General features: G+C 46.0%; 1 protein-coding gene across 1 annotated transcript in view; it reads left to right on the top strand.

Annotated features, from left to right (window-relative positions):
* The first annotated feature begins 58 nt into the window (after positions 1-58).
* Positions 59-11,648, top strand: part of STX1B (syntaxin 1B) — a 33,606-nt gene continuing 22,016 nt past the window's right edge. The window contains exon 1 of the mRNA XM_082429566.1: positions 59-163. The gene's annotated coding sequence lies outside the window, so the exon portion shown is untranslated. The remainder of the gene's footprint in view (positions 164-11,648) is intronic.

Below are 11,648 nucleotides of genomic sequence, written 5' to 3'. Positions count from 1 at the left end.
ACTGGAGCATGCGCACGGGATCTCGTCCCTTCCCCACCCGAGGGAAAGGCGGAGGTCGGAAGCAGCAGGGCCCCGAACGGAAGCAAAATTGCCAGGACGTGAGAACCCGCCCACTTCGCCGGAACTATCGCATCTTCAAACGGAAATCTAGTTGCCAAAAGGGGTGAGAATGCGTCATTGGTATGTAATCTGAGAGGCCCCTCATCTCACATCACCCCACGGTGCACCCCTCCTTGCGTCACGTGACCGGCCCGGTCCCAGCCTCAGACCACAGAACGTGACGCTTCGACTGTCACATGTCTCGGCTCTGTCAACTACGTCTCTGGAACACCTATCTCCCCACGACGTCCTCGGCACCCCGGTGCCCGAGTTACCTACCTCCCTTCAGCCCCCACGCGGCGGGGAGGGGGCGCTGACTATCCCCAGAGGCAGTGGGTGGTAGGACCTTGGCTGAATTCGGCTTTATTTCTTTTGGGTCCGGGAGTGTTGGGCAGACGACTTAGAATTTGGAGCTGTCCACATGATGAGACCTTGAAATTCAGAAAAGAAAAAGATCCAGCATCAGAGAGTTGCAGGGTTTTGTAGGCAGAGCATCTGGGGGTGGGAAGTGACCTCACCCGAGGCAGAAATCTCTTCTCCCGCATACTCCTGGCACAGCTTCTGACAGGTGGGCGGCTGGCGCCCGGCTTGAACGCTGCAGTCCCGCTGCACTCACCACCTTCTGAGCAGCGACACCATTTCAGGGTAGCTCAGGCTGAGAAAAGAGTCTATTGTATTGAGCAGCATGTCACTTAGACTGCCCCCCCAGACCCCCACCTTGCACCGGAGTCTACCCTCTGGAGCCCACAAAAAAATTCCACATTATAGTGGCCTGTGAGCTCTTGAGGTGAGGGCATGACTGTAGGGTTCTCACCAGAATCCCAGCACCTAGTTCAGTACCCAGCACATAGTGGACCCTCAGTAAATATTTGTGGACAGAATCTTAGCCTTTCATATAACTGAAGATGAAGATTATGGTTCCCTAGTCTTCTCTTTTAGGCTTCAGGCTGTCACGGTGACACTTCCCTAACCCTAGCCCTGTAGACATTCATTCATTCAGTGGATATTTATTGGGAATTTACTATGGGCCAGACACTGTTCTAGGGCTGGAGATACATGAGGGCGTAACAGACAAGAATGCCTTGCACTTTTGGAACCTACATTCTATAGGAGGAGGCCCCAAGGCCACTGAGTGAGTCTCAGCATAGCCAGGATGAATATTAGTTCTCCTGGATCCCAGGATTCTTTCCAGGGAGTTATATGAAGGTCAAGCAAGGGAAGGAAGGGCCCCTCTCTATTATGTCCTAGTAAGGAAATCTAGATTTTTTTTTTTTTTTTTTTTTTTTTGGCCACGCTGTGCAGCATGCAGGATCTTAGTTCCCAGGGATCGAACCCATGCCCTCTGCAGTGGAAGCCAGGGAAGTCCCAAGGAAACCTAGATTTCTGTGACTGAGTTGCTGTGGACTTCAGGAAAGTCACTTCTTATCTCAGGGCCTTGATCGCCCATCTCTACAATGGATGGCAATAGGGGGATGGGGAGATAGTCTTTATGGGTAGTCCCTGCTCTAAAGTTCAATGATAGTGAAACTGTCAAGTGCTGTATCACTCTATGTGAGGGGCTTTGATCCTTCTCCTCTTCCCTTTAGAATTTGGCTCGTCTGGGGTTGGGAATGAAGGAGTGAAGATGGTGCTGCTCTGATCAACCCACAGGGGGAATGAAGGGTTAGAGGCTTAAATGAAGGGTTCAGGAGGCCAAGCCCTGCCCGCGGAGTTCCCTGGAAATCATGAGGAAGAATTGCTCTGCTCTTGGGTCTTTCCTATTGGCCTCTGCCTCCCTGCCCCCCTCCTTTCTTTCCCTCTGTCTCTGTCCCTAGTCTCTCTCTGTCTCTCTGAGTGGTACGGTGGAAGGGTTTTGGACATCTGACCTTTAGTCCTGTCTTAAATAATTCATTGCTCCTCCGTGGGCCTTAATTTCTCCATTTGACAACTTGGTCTGGTCATTTCTGTTTTGCCTAAGGTAAGAATTGAGCAATATCAGGTGAGGTAAGGAAGGATATGAAAGGGTCTTGCAAAAGCCCCCCTCTGCAGGCTTTTACTACTGTGGATTCCAGGTCTCTCTGGGCCCACCAGTCCCACCTGCCTCTCTCTGTTTCTCAGCCTTTTGATGACTTGCCTTCTTGGTTCCAGCTATGATCTGGATTTGTTGGTGCCTTTGTTAAATTACCCAGGATTATGATAGTCATCATTTTATTTGTGGTCTCTGGATGGGATCACAGGGCTATGGGATGGTGACTTAAGGTCATACATAGGAGGCTGGGCTCAAAGCCCCATGGAGTGGTGTGTGGAGGAGCTGGGGAGCAGAGGCCATCTAGAGGGAATGGCTCTGGGGATGGAGCTTTCCAGAGCTGAGCCCATATCTCTGTTTCATGGTCCTTTTTGACTCCTCTCAGGCCCTCTGAGCAGCCTTGAAGGGTGCATTAACTATATTGGGCCTCGAATGTGTGGGTGTTGGGGGGTATTTTCCTCTCAGTCTGTGTGAAGGTCAAACCCTACTTGATCTTTTTTTTTTTTTAATTTTATTTTGGCTGTGCGGGCTCTTCGTTGCGGTGCACGGGCTTCTCTAGTTGTGGTGCTTGGGCTCTAGAGCGCGTGGGGTCAGTAGTTGCAGCGTGCAGGCTTCTCTCTACTTGCAGCACACAGGCTTAGTTGCCCCACAGCATGTGGGATCTTAGTTCCCCCACAGCATGTGGGATCTTAGTTCCCCCACCAGGGATTGAACCCGCGTCCCCTGCATTGGAAGGCGGATCCTTAACTGCTGGACCACCAGGGAAGTCCCAAACCCTACTTGATCTTGATGCTTGGCAGCTTGTCCTGTCCCCTCCATCTGCGGGTCCATCTACCAACAGTGGAACCAGATGACCTGGGCTGGAATCCCAGCTCATTCACTTGCTGTATAACCCTGTAAGGCAAGCTACTTAACCTCTCTATGTTAACTCAGTTTCCTCATTTGAAAAATGGGAACCATAACAGTACCAATCTCATAGGGTTGCCGTAAGGATTCGATGAAATGATATATGTGTAAAGTGAAAGAACAGTATCTGGTATTAAGTGCTAGCTAAGTGTTTGCTGCCGTCATATGACGGTGATGATCACGATTGTCACTCTGATGATGTCAGCAGCCCCAGTGTCTCTGCCAGGGTTTCCACGCTGCTGCTCGTCTTCCTTCCCCTTTCCATCTCCTGAGCCGTACTGTGCGCCAGATCCTAGGCTAGCTGTCTTGCCAACTCCTGCCCATCTCTCGTGTCTCCTCTTGGATCTAACACACCATATATTTTGCTAATTTATTCTATATATTGTCTGCCTCCACCCCTCCTCTCCACCCTACTAGAATGTAAGCTCCATGGGGACAGGGATTTTCACCTGCACTATTCATTGCCATGTCCCCAGTGCCTACAACAGTGCCTGGCACATAGTAGCTGGTCAATAAGTATTCACGAAGGAATGAAATTATTTCTTTTTAATTTAATAGTTACCTAGCATTCACTATGTGCCAGGTACCAATACTAGTACTTTATAAATATTTACTCATTTTATCCTCATATCAATTCTGTGAGAAAGTACTATTATTGTCCTCATTTTACAGAGGAGGAAACTGAGGCACAGAGATGTTAAGTAATTTGCCCAAAGTTACACACTAGTAAATGCAAGGGCCAGGATTTGGAACCAGAAAGGAAGCTCCAGACACTATGCTCTTTTTTTTTTTTTTTAATTATTTTATTTATTTATTTATTTTTGGCTGCTTTGGGTCTTCGTTGCTGCGCGGGCTTACTCTAGTTGCAGTGAGCAGGGGCTACTCTTCATTGCGGTGCGCGGGCTTCTCAATGCAGTGGCTTCTCTTGTTGCGGAGCACGGGCTCTAGGTGAGCGGGCGTCAGTAGTTGTGGCACGCAGGCTCAGTAGTTGTGGCGCACAGGCATAGTTGCTCCGCGGCATGTGGGATCTTCCCGGACCAGGGCTCGAACCCGTGTCCCCTGCATTGGCAGACGATTTTTTTTTTAATTTTATTTATTTATTTATGGCTGTGTTGGGTCTTCGTTTCTATGCGAGGGCTCTCTCCAGTTGCAGCAAGCGGGGGCCACTCTTCATCGTGGTGCGCGGGCCTCTCACTATCGTGGCCCCTCCCGTTGCGGGGCACAGGCTCCAGATGCGCAGGCTCAGTAATTGTGGCTCACAGGCCTAGTTGCTCTGCGGCATGTGGGATCTTCCCAGACCAGGGCTCGAACCCGTGTCTCCTACATTGGCAGGCAGATTCTCAACCACTGTGCCACCAGGGAAGCCCGGCAGGCGGATTCTTAACCACTGCGCCACCAGGGAAGCCCCAGACTCTATGCTCTTAACCAGTACACTAGGATCCAAGGAAAACGCCAGCCAGGGATGGCTCCCTGTGTTCCATCCACCTTTGGGGAGTTGCTGCCACCTATTGATGCTCTGTTTTGGATCATCTGTGGGGGGAGGAGGGGGCCGACTGCAAGACTGAGCCTTCTTCCTTCCCCCATCACAGGGTCTCTCTTCCACACCTGTTGGGTTGGGGCGGACTGCCGGGGAGGTTGTTGGTCCTCCTCCCATTCCCTGTTTGCCATCTCCCCAGGAACCAAAGATGTCCATGCATGTATTACATAAAGGGCTTCTCTTCACCCTACAGATATCTCTGAGGCTGGTTTTGTGCCCAAGCCCCAGGGGCTACAGAGATGAAGCCCACACAGCTCTCTCTTCATGATGTGTCTTGAGCCTTACCTTGATCACTCCCTAGAGAGCCATCTGAGAACCTCCCTTCTTTAAACTCTACACGCATTCTCGTGGCTTTAGCTGACATCCGTATTTGGCTCCCAAGCCCACATCTTCAGCCCCCAATTTTCTCGTAAGCTCTAGACCCCTGAATCCACTTGCCTCCTGGACATCCCCTCCTCCCCTCCTGGAGGTCCCATGAATGTCTTAAACTCACCGTGTCCCAAACACCATGCATCGTCTCCCCCTGAGAATCTCCTAAACCAGCTTCTGTTCCTCCTGTTTCCTCTCCATGTGGATGACACCAGGTCACCCATGCCATAACCTTGGCCTTGAACTTCATTCTAAAGGTGATGCTTCACACAACTTGTCAGGATAACCTGCATAAAAATACTAGAAGAGGGCTTCCCTGGTGGTGCAGTGGTTAAAGAATCCGCCTGCCAATGCAGGGGACGCAGGTTCAAGCCCTGGTCCGGGAAGATCCCACATGCTGCGGAGCATCTAAGCCTGTGCGCCACAACTACTGAGCCTGCACTCTACAGCCCGCGAGCCGCAACTACTGAGCCCACGTGCCACAACTACTGAAGCCCATGCGCCTAGAGCCCGTGCTCCACAACAAGAGTAGCCACCACAGTGAGAAGCCCGCGCACCGCAACGAAGAGTAGCCCCCGCTCGCCGCAACTAGAGAAAACCCGCGCACAGCAAAAAAAACCCAACACAGCCAAAATTTTAAAAATTTAAAAAATAAAATAAAATACTAGAAGAAAATATGGGCAAAATTCTTTATAATTCTTAGAGTGAGGAAGGCCTTTCCAACTACAACTCAAAATTCAGAAACTATACTCAATATTTTGTAATAACCTATAAGGGAAAAAAAATCTGAAAAAAAAAGATATATATGTATGTATAACTGAATCACTTTGCTGTTCACCTGAAACTAACACAACTTTGTAAATCAACCAAACTTCAGTAAAAAAAATAAAAATAAAAGCACATTACCAATGGATATGAAAAATTCAGAAACTAGAAAATAAAAGATTAATATATTGTCTACGGGAAAAAATTCTGCATGGCAAAAAAAGTCAAAGCAAAATCAAAGGACAATAAACTGGGAAAAAATATTTGCAATCCTTATCATATACAAAGGGCTAATCTCCCTACTATTTAAAGAGCTCCCATATATCGATAAGAAAGACCAACAGTTCAATAAAAAAAATGGGCAAAGAACATGACAGATCACAAAAAGACAATAAAGACAAACAAATATGCAGATGTTAATCTTTGCACATAATAAGAGAGGTGAAAATTAAGATAATACTGAGATATTATTTTTTAATTTATTGCACCAGCAAAATTCATATGTTTTTTTTTTCTTTTTCTGTTTTTTTTTTTTGGCCATACTGCGCAGCTTGTGGGATCCCAGTTCCCCGACCAGTGATAGAACCTGTGCCCCCTGCAGTGGAAGTGCAGAGTCTTAACCACTGGACCGCCAGGGAAGTCCAGCAAAATCCATATGTTTGACAACATAGTCTTTTGGCAAAACTGTGGGGAAACAGGGACTTTCACTCATTGGTGGGGCTGCAAAATGATACAACCCAGACCATAGTTATCAAGCTTCTGAATGTATATATTGTTTCTGAATTCTGAATGCATATATTGTGTCTCCAGATTCTAAGAATGGCTGGGTGGTTTTTCTGCCCATCTTACCTTAGATTACTCAGCAGCGGTCAGCTTGCCCCTTGGCTGGAGTTGGATGGCCCACGATGACCTCTCTCACACTTACATGTCTGGGACCTAAGCTCTGATGGTCCAGTTGACCAGGATGGCTGAGCCACTCTCTCTCTATGGTATTTCATCCTGGGTTTCTTCATAGCATAGTGGCCTCAGAGTTCCAAGAGGGTGAGAGTAGAAGCTGCAAGGTCTCTTGAGGCCCTCCGGCACAACATTACTTGCACCATATTCTATTAGTCAAAGCAAGTCACAAGTCCATATGGGCTGCAGAGGGTGAAGAAATGGAATTTTAATTCACCAGATCTGCACATGTGTGAAATGACACATACATCAATGTTATTCATTGGATATTGTTTGCAGTACATCTGAAACTTGTCCATTAGCGAGTATGCACCCATCAAAAAGAATGAAGATATTCATTATGTATAAATATGAAAACATTTCAAAATATATTGTTAGTTAAATGTTAGAATGAGTGTATCATGCTACTGTTGTATAAGAAAAAAAGTGTGTGTGTGAGTGTGTGTGTGTGCGCGTGGGCATATGTACGTGTTTTTCCTGGAACCTCATAAAGAAATCCTGGAAAGTTGTGCATAAACAAATAGAAGTGGTTCCTGTGGGTGGTTTGTGAGACTAAGGTAGTGAGTACAATCGTTAGAGTAAGAATTTTCACTGGAAACCTTTTGTATAATTTAGATTTTTGGACCATGTGAAAGTATTATTTATTTTTATTTATTTGTTTTATTTATTTATTTTTGGCTGCATTGGGTCTTTGTTGCTGCACGCGGGCTTTCTCTAGTTGCAGTGAGTGGGGGCTACTCTTCCTTGCGGTGCTTCTAATTGCGGTGCTTCTCACTGCAGTGGCTTCTCTTGTTGCAGAGCACGTGCTCTCAGCGCACGGGCTTCAGTAGTTGTGGCACACGGGCTCAGTAGTTGTGGCTTGTGGGCTCTAGAGCGCAGGCTCAGTAGTTGTGGTGCATGGGGTTAGTTGCTCCGTGGCATGTGGGATCTTCCCAGACCAGGGCTCGAACCCGTGTCCCCTGCATTGGCAGGCGGATTCTTAACCACTGAGCCACCAGGGAAGCCCAGTATTATTTATTTTAAATAATTATGTCAAAGAAAGAATGGTAAAGGCATACCTTTGAATAATTTTAAGCAAAGGAATATGTCTTAGCTTGGGCTGCTCTAGCAAAATACCATATACTTGGTGGCTTAAACAACAGACATTTATTTCTCACAGTTCTGGAGGCTGGAAAGTCCAAGGTCAAGGTGCCAACAGAGGGAATTCCCTGGCGGTCCAGTGGTTAGGACTCTGCGCTCTCACTGCCCAGGGCCAGGGTTCGATACCTGGTTGGGGAACTGAGATCCCACAAGCAGCGTGGCGCAGCCAAAAAAAAAAAAGTGCCAACAGATTTAATTCTTGGTAAGGGCTCTCTTCCTAGCTTGTACTCACTGTGTCTTCACATGGCAGAAAGAGAAAGTTCTGCTGTCTCTTCCTTTTCTTATAAGGGCACTAATCCCATCAGGGGCTCCACCCTCATGAGCTGATCTAAACCTGATTATCTCCCAAAGGCCTCATCTTCTGCTACCATTACATTGGGAATTAGGGCTTCAAAATATGAATTTTGGGGGGACACAGACAGCCAGCCCCTAATAGAACACCATGATCAAACTTTAATTTTACAGAGATACCCTCTGGTAGCCATGTGCAAGGTCACCACAGATGACTGTGCCAGTGTGCACTACACAAGGCATCACACAAAAGGGCCACCAAGTACATGTAGCCACCATGTATTTGAACATTTATTGCAACAGTTATCTGACAGATGGAGGTAGAGTGTCCTGGGAAAGGACACCTTTCTCTGTTTGCGCAAGGGTGCAGTAAGTATTGACTATAGTGAAGGTTGGTTGGGAGATCAGTTAGGAATCAGGCCAAAAATAATGAGGCCTGAAGTTAGGGATGCAACAGTCACTAAAGAGACAGAATCTATCAGACACAGTTGCAGATTGGAAGGGATGGTGTGGGAGGAGGAGGGTCCTAGAGCACTCCTCAGTCTCTGGCCCTTGCTGTATGTGGAGGCAAGTTTGCGGGAATAAGAGAAATACCTTAAAATAAATTGCCATTATAAATCATAGCAACAAACTATTAGGAAATGTAAAAACACCATTTACAGAAATATATGATGCCTGGGACTTCCCTGGTGGTCCAGTGGCTAAGACTCCACGCTCCCAATGTAGGGAACCCAGGTTCAATCCCTGGTCAGGGAACTAGATCCCGCAGGCCACAACTAAAAAGATCCCACATGCCACAAAGAAAATCCTGCACGCGGCAATGAAAATCCCACATGCCACAATGAAGACCCAGCACGGCCAAATAAATAAATAAATATTTTTAAAAAAGAAATATATGGTGCCTAAATAAATCTTTTAAGAATATGTCAATGGCCTTTACGAGAGAACATTTTTAAATTTTATTGAAAGACTTTAAGGAAGTCCTAAACTAATGGCTAGATATACCACGTACGTGGATAGGAAGACTCAATATTATAACGCCATCGGTTCTCCCAAAACACATCTACAAAGTCAGTGCCATGATCTAGTCTCTGCTGCGTGATGTTGACTCTGGTTTTGATGGAGAGAAGGGCTAGAATGAGCCCACTGGGAGGCAGATACCAGTTGATCAGGAGAATGTTTCAGTAGTCCAGGATTTCTGCCTGGTTTGAATCCTAGCTCCTGTCTCGAGTAAGTTACTTAAACTCTTTTACTTCAGTTTCCTTATCTGTAAATGGAGATAATAATAACAGTAATCCCAGATGGTTTTTGTGAAGATTAAATGAATTAACACGTATAAGACACTTAAACAGGGACTCCCCTGGTGGCCCAGGGGTTAAGACTCCGCCCTTTCAATGCAGAGGGCGCGGGTTCGATCCCTTGTCAGGGAACTAAAATCCTACATACTGTGTGGTGTAGCCAAAAAAATTAAAAAACAAACAAAAACACTTAAACAGAGCTTGACACATGATAAGCACTATGTAAGTTATTAACATTATATTCACTTTTGGGTTCAGGATGATTTTAACAGACAGTAGGAACAGTGTGGAGAGGGATGTGTGACTAAATTCCAGGGCCTTAATGAATATAACCTGAGCACTGGATTTGAGGGGTGGAGGAACAGGAAGGGGCACACACCAGAATAACAGTGCTTTTCCACATCTGCTTGAATTGAGATTTTTCAAGTTTATAAATGGCTTTCATGCTCGTTTTCTCAGTAAATCCTCATGCTGTGCCTGAAGGGTAAGGATTAGAGCCCATTTTACAGATTTGGAAACTAGGGCTTAGAGAAGTTAGGTAAGTGGCTCCATGGGGACAGGTTGACGTTTGTTTTGCCCTCTTCTGTGTCTGTAGCCACAGAGCATAGTCCTGGCACAAAGAGCAGGGCCTCAATAAATACTGGTTAATGGATGAATAGGTCAAATGGGTATTCCTTCTTTTGTTCCTGAGCAAGCAGGTGTGATAGGTCCTGTGCCAGGTACCATGGGGAGGCAGAGATTAATCAGATGGGGTCCTTGAATATGAGGCACTCGGAGTCCAATGGGTTGTTAAGCTGCATTTAAATTTTGCTACCTGAAGCACTGAGTCTTCCTTGAAGGATAGGTGCTCTGGGAAGTAACCCAAGCCCATTACAAAAATAAACCTTTGTTGTATTAAATCACTGAGATTTGGGAGATACTTGTTATGTAGCATAACCTAGCGTTAGCCTTGCCTATCTGATATACTGTGGTTCCCAAACTTGACTGAAAATAAGAATTGCCAGAGGTAATTGCTAAAAACCCAGATCTACTGACTCAGAATTTCCAAGGAAGAGACCTGGTCATCTGTATTTGTAACAGGCTTGCTCTCCAGCTTCGGAAGGGTCAAGAAAGACTCCTGCAGCTCACCTTGAAAGGAAGAGTAGGAGTTGGACTTGGAGATGGGAGAGGGAAAGGTATTCCAAGGGTCAGGAACAACATGAAGAAAGGCATGGAGGTGGGGAGACGCAGGAACTACCTTGGGACCAGAATCTGGTACATGGGGAATGGTGGTACGTGCTAAAGTGGGAAGTCAGGTGAGCAAGTCTGAGTTTTATCTCATCAGCAGCGGGGAACTGGAGAGGTTTTCTGAGCAGGGGCTGGCCTGGTGATATTGATGCTCTAGAAAGGCCACTCAGGCAGGGAGACTGCATAGGAGGCTGGTGTATGGTCCAGGCAACCCACCTCACATTGTTATTGAGTGGACTTTAAGTGATCATGGATGTATTGAGCTCAAAATCACTGACCCGTGAGACGGATTACCATTGTCATCACATCGTGTGTGCCTATGTGTCCTTAGAGCCGCAGCCAGATTTGAATTGTGCATCTTTCACACATTCACTCATTTAATGAATATTTACTTTTTTGTTTTGTTTTTTTTCATTTAACTAATATTTATTGAGCACCTACTATGTGCCAGGTGCCATAGTGCCACTGGAGAACCAGCAATGGACAAAGCAAGCAAAAACCCCTGCCTTGAAGACCTGAATAAACACTTCTCCAAACAGGATATACAGATTGCCAACAGGCACATAAAAAGATGCTCAACATCACTATCATCAGGGAAACGCAAATCAAAACCACCATGAGATATCACCTCACACCTGTCAGAATGGCCATCATCAAAAAGAACACTAATAGCAAATGTTGGCGAGGATGTGGAGAAAAGAGAACCCTCGTACACTGTTGATGAGAATGTAAATTGCTGCAGCCACTGCAGAAAACGGTATGGAGGTTTCTCAAAAAACTAAAAATAGAACTACCATATGACCCAGCAATTCCACTCCTTGGTATATTTCCAAACAACAACAACAACAACAATTTAAAAAAACTAATTCAAAAAGATAATTGCACCCCAATGTTCACAGCAGCATTGTTTACAATTACCAAGATATGGAAGCAACCTAAGTGTCCATCAACAAATGAGTGGATAAAGAATATGTGGTATACACACACACACACACACACACACACACACACACACAACAGACTACTACTCAGCCATAAAAAATAATGAAATTTTGTC

Source organism: Balaenoptera physalus (genome assembly GCF_965194825.1).
Source record: "Balaenoptera physalus genome assembly, chromosome: 16".
Taxonomy (NCBI): Eukaryota; Metazoa; Chordata; class Mammalia; order Artiodactyla; family Balaenopteridae; genus Balaenoptera; species Balaenoptera physalus.
Note: the sequence above shows the minus strand (reverse complement) of the source record. Positions and strands in the feature narration are given on the sequence as shown.